The following is a 13,751-nucleotide window of genomic DNA, read 5'->3' as shown; positions in this document are numbered from 1 at the left end:
AGCCACCTCTCACACTCACCCTCATCCTAGTCAAATCGTACCAACTAACAACACACAATGGTAGGCACCTGAGTGGTTTAGCTAATGTTCATGTGAAGTTTCTGGTAATGTGCTGTCAAACATTGAAACCTTTATTTTCAGCACTTTACATTCTTGGACAGATTTGTGTGCACCTTTGGAAGTAACTTAGTGAGTTGTAGTGAATGGTGAGATACAAGGGTAACCCCCCTCCCCCCTGCCACCCCCTAGCAATGGTGATGCATGTGAAAGGAATGGCTTGGGCATTGTAGGGATGCTTTATGGTGTTGCTGTCGGGTGGTGCCAACCTGGCGCATCATGTGGCATCCAGGGTGTACAGCATCAAGTGAAGTAAATCTGGCCATGGTGAGGCCATCCCTGGTGTCCCGGGCAGCAATGTGGTCGGGTGCTGATGCCCTCTGCCCTGTAAAGCATCAGTTAATTGCGGAGAAGTTTGGTGTTGTTGTTGTTGCTGCTGGTGTGCTTTGTGATGCTGGTGTTGGGGCTGATCGTGGTGGGATTCTGAGGACCAAGGTGAGATAATTTCAAGGGCAACGATGCTGATGGAATTGATGGCAGGTGAGATTTAGATGACAGAAGTGATCTGTCGATGGTGAGAGAGGTTGTTCCAATGAGATGGCACTGGATAGAGAGTTGGCTCCAAACACTTGCAAACTGCAGAAAGGTCAATATGTCTTCCAAATGCAGTACCCAACAGTTTCTGAGCTTTGAAAGTGAACAGCTATAACATGGAATCTTTTATACAACTTTGGCAGATGTCAGGTCATGAGATAATTCAATGCTGAATCCACTCACGACATGCTGAGCTGACGTGTTCCCCGAGCAGCGGGTACCCCGTGGGCGAGCACGTAAAATTGAAATGTAGGCATAAAATAACAGTTAATTGGATGTTAATAATCCATTTAATGATGTCAATTGCCTCCCCCGCCATTTGGTGTTGGGTCTGCTCAGCGCTGACAGACCCGACACCTGGGAGACTCGCGTGAAGGTGGGTTGAAAGTGGGTTCCCTACCCGCTGTCAATCTTTTCTGTTTTGACAGCGGACCCACCTCTGAACCCGGCCACTGAGCACCGGCAAAATTCAGCCCTATATCTTCCATAGATTTCAAAGAAGCAGCAAACATTTGAGTGATAGAAGACTGAGGCCTAGAAATTGGTTTGTCGCCAAAAACAGGCGAGGGGATCACAATGCGTGATCAACTCACGCCTGGTTGGAGGAATGCAGGCAGCATGCGAACTATGTGCTGCCTGCTCATTTCCATGATTGTGATATTTTGCCCAGCGCTGAACATGCTGCTGAGTGGTTGAACACTCAGCAGGGGGTCCTAGTTCATGCGAGGCTAGCATCTCTTAAAACTAGCCTGAACTACTTAAAGGCAGTCTGCACCTCTAAAAGTGGAGGTGCGTTCTGCCTGCAGTTGTTCATTGAACTGGCTGGGGAAGACTTTGAAAAACAAATAATGATGGCACAACAGGGGAGAGAGCATGCACCAAGGTTCTTGGATGCAGCACTGGAGGTCTTGGTGCAGGAGGTCAATAGGAGGAGAAAGGTCCTCCTTCCATAGGGGACCAGGAGGCCCTCCAGGCAACAGTGTAAGATGCAGTGGGAGCAGATAGCCACTGTAGCAAACACCAGCAGTGTAGCCCTGAGGACTTGGACACAGTGCAAGAAGGAGTTTTATGACCTCATACGAGTGGTTAAGGTCAGTGAATTCATCTTCAAATGCCACATCCCACCATCTGCACTACTAGCCGCACACACTGCTCAATGCACCACAACCCCATCACTCATCTACCAACATTCTCTACCAAACAAGACTCCTACCTCACAATCATAGCTTCACCTCACCCTCACACACTTACCACTGCTGCGAGCCTCACGCCCACATCTCACAGCTTGCACACACTGCCAGCTATTCACATAACTGGCTCCAGCAGAACCTAACCGGCGAGGGACATACATAATCCTCCTTCTGCCATCCCTTGCTTTCCCCCCACCCCTCACCACAGCCCTACGCTTGTGCCTTTTTCATTTCAGAGACCCAAAAAATCCAACCTGCAAACCAGTGATGCAAGAACAAGAGGGAGAGGAGGATGATGAAGAAGATGAAACAACGTCACTCAATCTGACACTCGCAGTCACCAGCTCAGATATTGGCACTGCGCATGGTATATAGGTAGCTTAGAGGCGGGACCTGTGCATGGTGAGTCATCGGGCACGAGTGGGATGAAGCCAGGGCAGGGGGAAAGTGTAACGCAGGTGCCAGCTCCCCGAAGGGTGAGGTCGCACACAAGTTCTGCTGCAGAGGACTCAGATGAGGAATTTAATGGTGGCGGCCTACAGAAGAACACTCAAGGATATGCACAACAAAATGCTCATTGCATTGGTAGGCCTGCCAGAAAGCCTGAGTGCAATGACAAGGAGCATGGAGGAGTCCAGTACCAACCTCGCACAGGACTTTGCGCAGAGCTTGGAGCCCATGATTTCCAGCATGGAAGGGGTGGGCAGATCCATTAGCGCACTTGTGGAACCAACCATGATGCAGTGTCTGATGTCTCAGCTTCCATCGGAACACAAGCAGAAGCGACCCAATGTCTGAGCTCAGAATTCTGTCCTGCAAGCTCAGACTGCTCTGATGCAGGCTCAGCTTGCAGCCACGCAAGCTCAGACTGCTGCTATCATGGCTGTGTTTACCACTGTGGAAAGGGGATTGCAGGGTGTCACAGCAATCCAGCAATCTCTCCTCCAACAAATGGCTAGGAATGCTGAGGCGCCACCCCAGGGGAGTGGCAGTGGCTCTATGGAGCAAGAACCTGCTGTCCTCTCTCAGGATGACAACATTCATCCTCCCACCACTGCCACTCTGCCAGTGCCCTTGCTGTTGCATGTCAGTCAGCCAACCCAGCTGCCACCACCCCTGCCGAGGTGGTGCAGTCCACAGCCGGGCCTTCTAGGCCCAGAACTGCTAAAAGTTGTCCTGCAAGACCATCTGCAGTCTCCCCCACTGAAAGGCAGCAGCCTTCCACCAGCCATGCTGCAGCCACTGGGGTAGCACTTCATTGGAGCACCAGGACAGGCAAAAGCACACTGAAGACAGGCACTAAGGGAATGCACAGGGTGATTAGTTGACTTTGTTATGTAATATTGGATGGATTGATGTATAAAGTTGGATTGGAATGTTTCTTTTGTGGTGGCTTTTATTTCAGCATTTTGGCCAAAAGAGGCTGTGATGGTCAAGGACAGAGGGAAAGTAAAGTGTAGGACTGTTGGTGAATAGGGAAGTGGGGGTGCAGTTATTCATATCGCACTTGGATGAGTTCATCACGAACAGCCCAGCCAGAAAGGGGCTATCTGGGTTGCCTCCTCCATTCCGCTTCCTCCTCCACTTCTTTCTCCTCCTGTTCTGCTTCCTCCTCCTGTTCTGCTTCATCCTTCACCTCTTCCACCTCCTCCTCCTCCTTTTCCTCCTCCTCCTCCTTAGCTGGTTGCTGTACGCCTGCTGGCAAGGTCTGTGAACCTCATGATGATGAAGTTGTGGAGCATGCAGCAGACCATGACGAATCTTGAGACACACTTGGCGAGTACTGCAGGGCTCCTCCAGAGCGGTCCAGGCAGTGGAAGCGTGTTCAAGGATGCCAATAGTCTGCTCTATCATATTCCATGTGGCAGCATGGCTTTTGTTATAGCCATGCTGCCCAAGTGTGCGTGGGTTGTGCAGCGAAGTCATGAGCCAGGTGGTCAGCGAATATCTCTTGTCGCCCAGTAGTCACCCTCTTGTTTGTCGTGATGGCTCAAAGAATGAGGGAACAGTGGACTGGCACTGAATAAAAGCATCATAACTGCTGCCAGGATACCGAGCATTCAGCATCATGATGTGCTGATCATGATCGCACACCAACTGCACATTCAGCAAGTGGTAACCTTTGCGGTTGCAGTACATCTTGGCCTGGATTTTCCAGGGCCTACCGGTGCGGACGTGGTGTGTACTACATAGCCAAATTTCTAGTCCACTGTATCTAGATCAATAGTCCACTTTATTCATGCCGCATTGATCCATTACAAATTAAGATATAAATTTCAGTCTGATCTGACTCAATACCATGAATTTTTAAAGTTTTGAGATGAATAGTTTTGAAGTGTGATTCTCTTACTACTTTTGTCATAACTAACATTAATTGCAAGTATTTAAACAAGATTGTTATCTAACCTCAATCTGTCTTTGAATTGTTCAAAGGGCAGAAACCTATCTTTCCAGCATTAATTTCACAATTATTATACTTACGAGGAGCTAAGATTTCCATACCACTGGCACATCTCCTAATTTAATCAACGTTTCAAACTGTTATACTCAATGTTTTCTGTCTCTCGCACGCGGGCTGGATTTTAATGTGCAGACGCGCTGGGAGTGGGGGGAAACCCAAAATATGTTAAGTGCATCTGTCAGTGGCTTTTTAACTCAGCCACCTTATTTTCATTTTCCTTTCAGATTTCCCGTCCAATCAGCGGCAGCGGGTGTGATGTGGGCCCACATGATGCAATCTCAACTCCAGTATTTAAAGGGAACTCCAAACATGCAAGTTGAAGGAGTTGGCTGTCAGAGAACTGGAAGTGTAATGGAGTTGATTTGGGCAAAGGCTGCATCCTACTTCATGGACACCTCCCTGGATGTGCTGCCGGGGGCCATGAGCAGCCGGAGAAAGATACTCTTCCCTGGCAACAGGAGGAACGACCTGCTGCTGAGAAGGCGTGGTTAGAGGTTGCCAAGGAAGTCAGCAGGAGGAGCCACGCTTCTAGGTTCAATGCAGAAAGTGGTTTAATGACCTAGGCAGGGCAGGAAAGATGAGTGCAGTGCCATATTAACCTACATCCTACTGTGCACTTCACCACAACCCCTCACTCAGCCTTCTCAAGCCTACACCATCACATCACTCCTCACACCCAATTACCTTGCACCCATCCTTGTCTTTGTATCCATTTTGTCACATCCCTATCTGTCCAGCACCATGCCTACTTATCCTTATCCTTTTGCAATGTCATGCCTCTCCCTCATAGTCACCATCACCAAATGCTCTCCATCCATCGAATGAACACATGCCATTACACTCACTCATACTTCTTTCTTTCCCTCCTTGCAGGAGAGGAGAGCATAGAACATCAGTCCACCTCAAGCAAGAGGGAGGTGATGTCACAGGCCAGCGAGATGATGTGTTCTACCATGGATAGAGTGGCCAGTGCCATGGACCACCCAATGCTCCAATCACATGAGTCCATGCAGGCCTGGAACACCACTGAGCAGAGTCTTGATGCCAACATGTCTGCCACCTTAAATAGGTTGACAGATACCCTAGCCTTGGCCTTACAGGGCTGCACTGATCTGCATCAAAGTGTTCTCCAGCACAGTGGTAGCAGTGAAGTGTGGCTGGGCCATGAGAAGGGTGATGCCAAAAGGGGATATGGAAGAGGGGACTTCATTCAAACCATTTCCACTTCTCACCCACAATCTATCTCATAGCCAGTACCCGACATGCTGCCTCATCTCCTGATGGCTGAGTCTTCCCCTGCACAGGTGGAGCAGTCTTTGGCGGGGCCATCATGGGCTCCAACACCCAGAGGACGTTGGCCAAGAGCATCTCAGCAGTCAGAACAGGAATCTGAGCAGCCTGTCTCTACATCTGCTGAAGTCACATAGGTTGCATCACCTAGGAGTAGCAGAAAAAGGAAGAGTTAGGCTTTGTAGTTGCACAAGGGTATGCACATGGGTGTCTGAGAAAATGTTGTTTTGATAAGTTTCTGTTCTTTATTTACATCACATATGTTATTCTTTTTCACCACTTTCCTGTCTTGTCCACACTTGGGTGCTGGGTGTTAAGTGGCCTTCTAGGTTGTTTGAATGTGAATTGATGGGGACCAATGGGGGGGTTGTCGATGGCATGGTTGATTGGTTGCAGGACTGCTTTGTGTCAGTGGCTTTGGCGGGGTGGGGGAGCAGGAAGAGTGATGTTTGCATTTCCTTGTGACATGGGTCCACTGGTGCAGCCTAAGTGAACCTTGCATTAATAAGCGCATCCCTGGCATCCTGGGTGGCATTGTGAGAAGCTGGAGATGCATTGCCCTCATCACCTTCCTCCTTTTCCTCCTCCTCCTCCTCTTCATCCTCCTCCCCCTCCAAATCATCTAAGGAGGATCTGAGCCCTTTGCCTTGTTCCTCCTGTAGGTCCAAGCCTCACTGCTGCGCAATGTTGTGCAGAGCACAGCAAAACACAACCAATCTGGAGGCCCTGGCTGGTATGTACTGAAGGGCACCACCAGATCTGTCCAGGCACCTGAAGTGCATCTTCAGCATGCCGATGGCCTGTTCAATCACACATCTGGTGGTGATATGGCATTCATTGTAGTGCTGTTGGGCTTCAGTGATCAGGTGTCTGATGGGTGTCATGAGCCAAGTTTGCAGTGGGTATCCCTTGTCACCTAGCAGCCATCCCTTAAGTCTGCTTCCAGGTCTAAAGCGATCAGAGAGTTTGGATTGCTGCAGGACGAAAGCATCATGGCAGTTGTCAGGGAATCTTGTGCACAACTGCATAAAGATCTTTTTGTGGGTGCACACCAGCTGCACATTGATGGACTGGAAGCCCTTGCAGTTGATGAATACTCCTGGTTGTTCTGGGGGTGCCTGGATTGCCACGTGTGTGCAGTTGATGCCCTGCACCCGTGGGAAGTCAACCAGAGCTGCAAAGCCAAGCACATGCTCATTCTGACTTGCATCATCACAAGGTTCACATAATTGCTAGCCCTGGCAAACAAGTCATCAATCAAAGTCTTAGGCATCTGTGGATGGCCGACTGGGAGATCATTGATATGTTTGCGGCAGAGCCCTGGAAGGATTCGGAGGCAAAAAGGTTGAGGGCGGTGGTGACTTTGACAGCCACTGGTAACGCGTGACCATCGGGTCCAGCAGGCAACAGGTCCTCTTCTAAGAGGCTGCAGATGTCTGCCAGCACCTGACGTGACATCCTGAGCCTCCTGAGACAATGGTGTTCAGACATGGCAGGGAAACTCAGCTTCTGGTTGTAGATCCTGTTTCACAGGTATTGTCTCCTGCTGGTCAACTCTCTACTGATCAACTCTCTGCTGGTCCCCTCTTTGCGGCTGCCCTCTCCCCTGAGGAGCTACAGGTCTATCAGCAGCAGGCTGCTGTTTGTGCTGTTGCTCTTCATCTTGGTCCTTATCTGAGGCCCAATCTAAGGCAGCATAAGCGGCACCCATCCTGATCTGATAGATCAAACCTCCAAAGTGCAGAAAGTAACCTATAAATTGTAGAAAATAACATTTAAATTGTAGAAAATAACCTCCAAAGTGTAGAAAGTAGCCATTTCAGCAAAAGAACTGTGAACAAACCCTTTTCCACAAGCAGGTAAAAAAAGAGCTGTGAGTACTGAGTATTTATTGCTATATTTCCCTTAGATTGATTCAGCCCCCTTAATTGCTGTTGTGTACTCACCTTGCTTTCACTGCCGAGTTTCAGGATGCCCGGGAAACCCGTGTGTTACATAGTTATGTTGGGACTACATTGTACAAGTGTACTAACACTCAAATCAAGTGTAGCAGCACTACGATGCTGGGAAAGAACTGCGCAGGTGCCGTACAGGACTTAGAAAATATCACCCCGCACCATGCGGCAGGCAGCCATTACAACACAAATAAAACAGTAGTTATAATTACAAACTACCGAGTCCAGAGTCGTCTTTACAAAGCACTATGAGCGCTAGAAGACATAACATGGTGGCAGCGGTATAAGTGAGTAAAACTTACGCAAATAAAAACGATATCAGATTGAAGAAAGAAATTTAAAAGTAAACTCTGCAGTGTTGTTACCGCGAATCGTACGGGCAGCTAAAATGGCGGCGTCCAATGCACTGACCGTGAATATGCTCCCCATCATGAACTGGGAAGCCGACAATATCGTGGAAGCTTTCCGGAAATTTAAGCAAAAATGCGAGCTTACATTTAAAAGTTTCCTGAAAGGCTCCTCCGATGAGGAAAAAGTCAGCTACATTCTACTGAAGCGGGAGAAAAAGGCTTAGATCTCTATAACAGCTGGAGTTTATCCAAAGAGGATAAAACGAACCCTACGGAGATTTATGAAAAGTTCAGTAACCATCTCGAGCCTAAATCAAACCACCGCATACACAGGTATAAGTTCCAAAGCTTAAGACAGGAACCTGCTGAAACGGCTGACAATTTCCTGACGAGATTAAAAAATGAAGCCAGCAAATGCAAGTTTACGGAACTGGAAGAAATGCTGGTAGACCAATTAATATGGGGATCAACACATACAGAAGTGCAAAAAGAACTAATAGGAAAAGAAAAGCTCGGAATATCAGAAGCCATAGATACAGCGAGGGCTCACGAAGCCACAAAACAACAGATGAAAACGCTGAAAACTCATACGGCTGACGTGCGGACAACTCCCGAACTGGATCACAGAGTAGATGCAGTGCGCGAAAAGCACAGCACACAAAAACAAGTATATGACAGCGGGAAGAATACGTGTAGAAACTGCGGAAGACAACACGACTAAACAGACAGAAGAAAATGCCCAGCGTATGGAACAAGCTGCAACATGTGTGGTAAAGCAAACCACTGGCAAAAGATGTGCAGAGCTAAAAGAGAGGGGCTACACACCAAAAGCAGAGGTGGGCAGCAGAACCAACAAAAGAAAAACAAAATCCATACCATGGGTGAGCAAGATGACGAAGACTGCGGGTACGACAAAGCTCTGAACATTGAAACCATAAAGGTTCTCTTACACGAAACGCCCAGAGCGGAAAGCACCCCAAAGAAAGAATGGCACACTATCATCCAGATTAAAAAGAGGATCGAAGGACAGCCCACAACCGTCAATCTAAAATTAAAGTTGGACACAGGAGCTCAGAGCAACATCCTTCCACTGAGGCTATACCAAAGGATCTTCCCCGAAAACTTGGGCGAAGATAGATACCCAAAAAGAGGATGTTTAAAAGCAAACAACGTCACGCTGACAGCGTATGGGGGGAGCGAGATCAGACAACTCGGAACAACCTATATAAAAGGAACACACAAAAGCAGAAACATCAACTGCATGTTCTATGTGACCGACTCCGAGGGACCGGCGATCCTGGGATTAAACAGCTGCGAGAAGCTGGGGTTAATCTCGGAAAACCACGAACTAACAAAAACATCACTGAAAGTCGACAGCAACACCCCACTGGAGAATCGTCCACAAATCATGGACACGAAACATTTGATGGACATGTATCCAGAATGTTTTGATGACACTGTAGGATGCTTCGGGGAGTTCAAGTACCATATAACAATAGATCCAGAGGTAAAACCCGTCATCCACACTCCAAGAAAAATACCCATCGAGCTAAAAGAAAAATTATACACCGAACTAAAAGAAATGGAAGGGAAAGAAATAATCGCAAAGGTCACTGAACCCACAGACTGGGTAAACTCGATTGTGGTACGGGAAAAGCCGAACGGGCGGCTCAGAATCTGTCTTGACCCCAAAGACTTAAACCAGGCAATAAAGCGGGACCACTACCCCACACCAACATTAGAAGAAATCACACCAGCACTGGCAGGAGCCAAAGTCTTCTCCAAACTGGATGCCAGAAACGGCTACTGGAACGTAAAACTGGACGAAGAATCAACTAACCTGATGACTTTTAATACACCATTGGGGCGTTATAAATTCCTGCGGCTGCCATTCGGGTTGAAAGTCAGCCAAGATATCTTCCAACAAAAGATCGATGGAACATACAAAGGCTGTGAAGGAGCCATTGGAATCGCTGATGACATCCAAGTTTACGGATCAAATGAAAGAGACCACGACGTGCACTTGCACGAGGCCATGGAGCGCACCAGAATGGCTGGCATCAAGCTGAACGCCGAGAAGTGCATCGTTAAAAGTACGAAATGCAAATATTTTGGCATGATCTACACCCTGGAGGGTGTCAAGCCTAATCCCGAAAAGGTCGAGGCGATAGCAGAGATGAAACCTCCAAACGACAAGAAGGAGCTGAGAAGCTACCTCGGCTTGGTCCAGTATATGAGCTCTTTCATCCCGAACATGTCAGACTACACAGCGAACCTAAGAGAATTACTAAAAGAAGACACCGAATACCAATGGTCAGAATCCCATGAGAGGAACTTCAAACACCTAAAGGAATTATTATGTAAAGAAACCAGCCTGTCTTATTACGATAGAGAAAAACCTGTCACCCTACAGGTAGATGCCTCTACCAGGGGGCTAGGGGCAGCCCTCGTGCAGGAAGGAAAACCAATAGCTTTCGCATCGAAGGCATTGACATCAGCAGAGACAAGATACGCAAACATCGAAAGAGAGCTATTGGCAGTAGTATACGGATGCAAAAAGTTCCACACCTACTTATACAGAAGAAAATTCAAGGTAGAGAGTGACCATCGTCCACTCGAACAAATTTACAAGAAAAACCTAAGCAAGGCCCCAGCAAGACTGCAAAGGTTACTGTTAAAACTCCAAAGTTACGACTTTGATTTAAAATACCGGCCAGGGAAAGAAATGGCACTGGCAGATGCATTGTCTTGATTGTCACCACACGAAAAACACGAGATGAAGGGCCTGACAGTAAAAATACACCACCTCATAAATGTTACTCCCACAAAGCTTTGCCAAATTCAAGAGGAGACTGGTAAAGAAGAGGAGTTGCTACTACTCATGCAGCAGGTAATACAGGGGTGGCCGGAGAAGATCCAGCAGGTCCCAAACCAAATCCGACAGTACTGGACAATCAGAGACGACATCTCGGTGGAGGACGGTGTTCTCCTTGCTGGCTCAAGAATCATAATACCAAAAACGATGCAAACGGAACTTCTCCGCTTAATACACCAAGGCCATATGGGGATGGAGAAATGTAAACTAAGAGCCAGATCAGCTGTGTACTGGATAGGCATGTACAAAAGCATAGAACAAATGGTCTCCACATGCTGCATATGCCAGAAATACCGAAACACACAGCAGAAGGAGGAGATGATTCAAATGGAAGTACCCCCGAGACCATGGCACACGGTCGGAACAGATCTGTTCCTGTGCAACCAGGAGTGGTACATCATAGTAGCAGACTACTACTCAAAATTTCTTTTTGTCAGAAGGATAAACGACATGAGAGCTACAACAATCACAAAAATTGCGAAAAACTTATTCGCAGAACAGGGCATCCCAGAGAAGGTCATCTGCGACAATGGGACACAATTCACCTCCAGCGAATTCAGAGCACTGGCTGGAAAATACGGATTTAAAATAATTACCTCATCCCCACATTTCCCAAAGGGACACGGATTTATTGAAAGACAGATCCAAACAGTCAAAAGAGCTCTCATTAAAAGCAAGGAGATGGGAGAAGACCAAGACCTCGCCCTTTTGGCAATCAGATCGACACCTTTGAGAGCAGACTCGAAATCACCAGCAGAACTACTAAACGGTAGAAAATACAAAACAACTCTACCAGCAAAGGTATATCCTCCCCAGGACCAAGAGGATGTTCAGCAGAAACTGATGGAAACACAAGCTACGATGAGCACACACTATAACAAGCATGCAAAACCACTACCGGAGCTGCTAAATGGGCAATCAGTGCATATACAAGATCCATTGTTGAGAGCATGGAGTCCAGCCAAGGTTATTGGAAAAGCTGATACTCCAAGATCTTGCTTGGTAGAGACAGAACCTGGAAACCAATACAGGCGAAACAGGATCCATATCAGACCCTCACCTGAAGCTGTCAAACAGCAGACAACATTAACAGCAGTTAGGGTACCAGACACGGAAAACAATATAACGCCAGAAATAAACACCTCAAATACAACAACTGCAAACATGCACTCTCCAGAGCCAAACACGACAGCACCGGCAACAAGAAAAGAACACACCAAAACACCGCAGAAAGGAATAGTTACAGCCAAGTCCACAAGATGGAGGAGTAACATGCAACCACCTGAGCGGTATCGTGAATAATTATAAAGACAATTATAATTCGCACAGAACAGTAAAACAACATGGACAAATATCTGTATATAAATTGAGCAAAGAAAGCTCACGTTCTGTATTTTGTTAATGTTATTCAACTGGAAACATTGTAAAATAAAAAATTGATGTAATTAGTTTTGTTGGGAAAGAGGGATGTTACATAGTTATGTTGGGACTACATTGTACAAGTGTACTAACACTCAAATCAAGCGTAGCAGCACTACGATGCTGGGAAAGTAGTGCGCAGGCGCCGCACAGGACTTAGAAAATATCACCCCGCACCATGCGGCAGGCAGCCATTACAACACAAATACAACAGTAGTTATAATTACAAACTACCGAGTCCAGAGTCATCTTTACAAAGCACTATGAGCACTAGAAGACATAACACCGTGGACCCGATGTTAAAGCCAAAAGTGTGTGTTAATATTGCTCTAATTGAGCAATTAACATATGGTAATTGGAAACCCACCTTTCCCGAGGGGTTCGTGCACACACAGCCCAATACGCTCGAATTAAATGTGGAAGTCAATGGGTTGGAGCTGGCTTCCCGATGCGCTGACATTTTTCCCGGATTTAACCCCCACACCTGTACCCAAACTGTGCGCTCTCTGATGAATTGGATTCTGCTGCGCCTGTTTTAAAGGCGCCAGAAGTGCGCCGGCCTACCACGTTGGATCAGGCTGCTCAGTAATCATTCAGGGAGCATGCCTAATAGTAGCGTTAAGCCCATTACATTTTTTAAAAATTCTTTAATGGGATGTGGGCGTCGCTGGCAAGCCCAGCATTTATTGCCCATTCCTAAATGTCCTTGAGAAGGTGGTGGTGAGCCGCTGCGGTCCGTGTGGTGACAGTGCTCCCACAGTGCTGTTAGGGAGGGAGTTCCAGGATTTTGACCCAGCAATGATGAAGGAATGGCGATATACTTCTAAGGATGGTGTGTGACTTGGAGGGGAACTTGGAGGTGGTGGTGTTCCCATGCGCCTGCTGCCCTTGTCCTTCTAGGTGGTAGAGGTCGCGGGTTTGGGAGGTGCTGCCGAAGAAGCCTTGGCAAATTGCTGCAGTGCATCTTGTAGATGGTACACACTGCAGCCACGGTGCACTGGTGGTGGAGGGAGTGAATGTTTAAGGTGGTGGATGGGGTGCCAATCAATCGGGCTGCTTTGTCTTGGATGGTATCGAGCTTCTTGAGTGTTGTTGGAGCTGCACTCATCCAGGCAAGCAGAGAGTATTCTATCACACTCCTGACTTGTGCCTTGTAGATGGTGGAAATGCTTTGGATGTCAGGAGGTAAGACACTCACCGCAGAATACATAGCCTCTGACCTGCTCTTGTTGCCACATTATTTACGTGGCTGGTCCAGTTAAGTTTCTGGTCATGGTGTCCTCCCAGGATATTGATGGTGGGGGATTCAGCGATGGTAATGCCATTGAATGTCAAGGGGCGGTGGTTAGACTCTCGCTTGTTGGAGATAGTCATTGCCTGGCACTTGTGTGGCGCGAATGCTACCTGCCACTTATCAGCCCAAGCCTGAATGTCATCCAGGTCTTGCTGCATGTGGGCATGTACTGCTTCATTATCTGATGAGTTGTGAATGGCACTGAACACTGTGCAGTCATCAGCGAACATCCCCACTTCTGACCTTATGATGGAGGGAAGGTCATC

Source organism: Somniosus microcephalus, chromosome 2 (assembly GCF_052327205.1).
Source record: "Somniosus microcephalus isolate GS21.2 chromosome 2, FLI_Smic_1.0, whole genome shotgun sequence".
Taxonomy (NCBI): domain Eukaryota; kingdom Metazoa; phylum Chordata; class Chondrichthyes; order Squaliformes; family Somniosidae; genus Somniosus; species Somniosus microcephalus.
Note: the sequence above shows the minus strand (reverse complement) of the source record.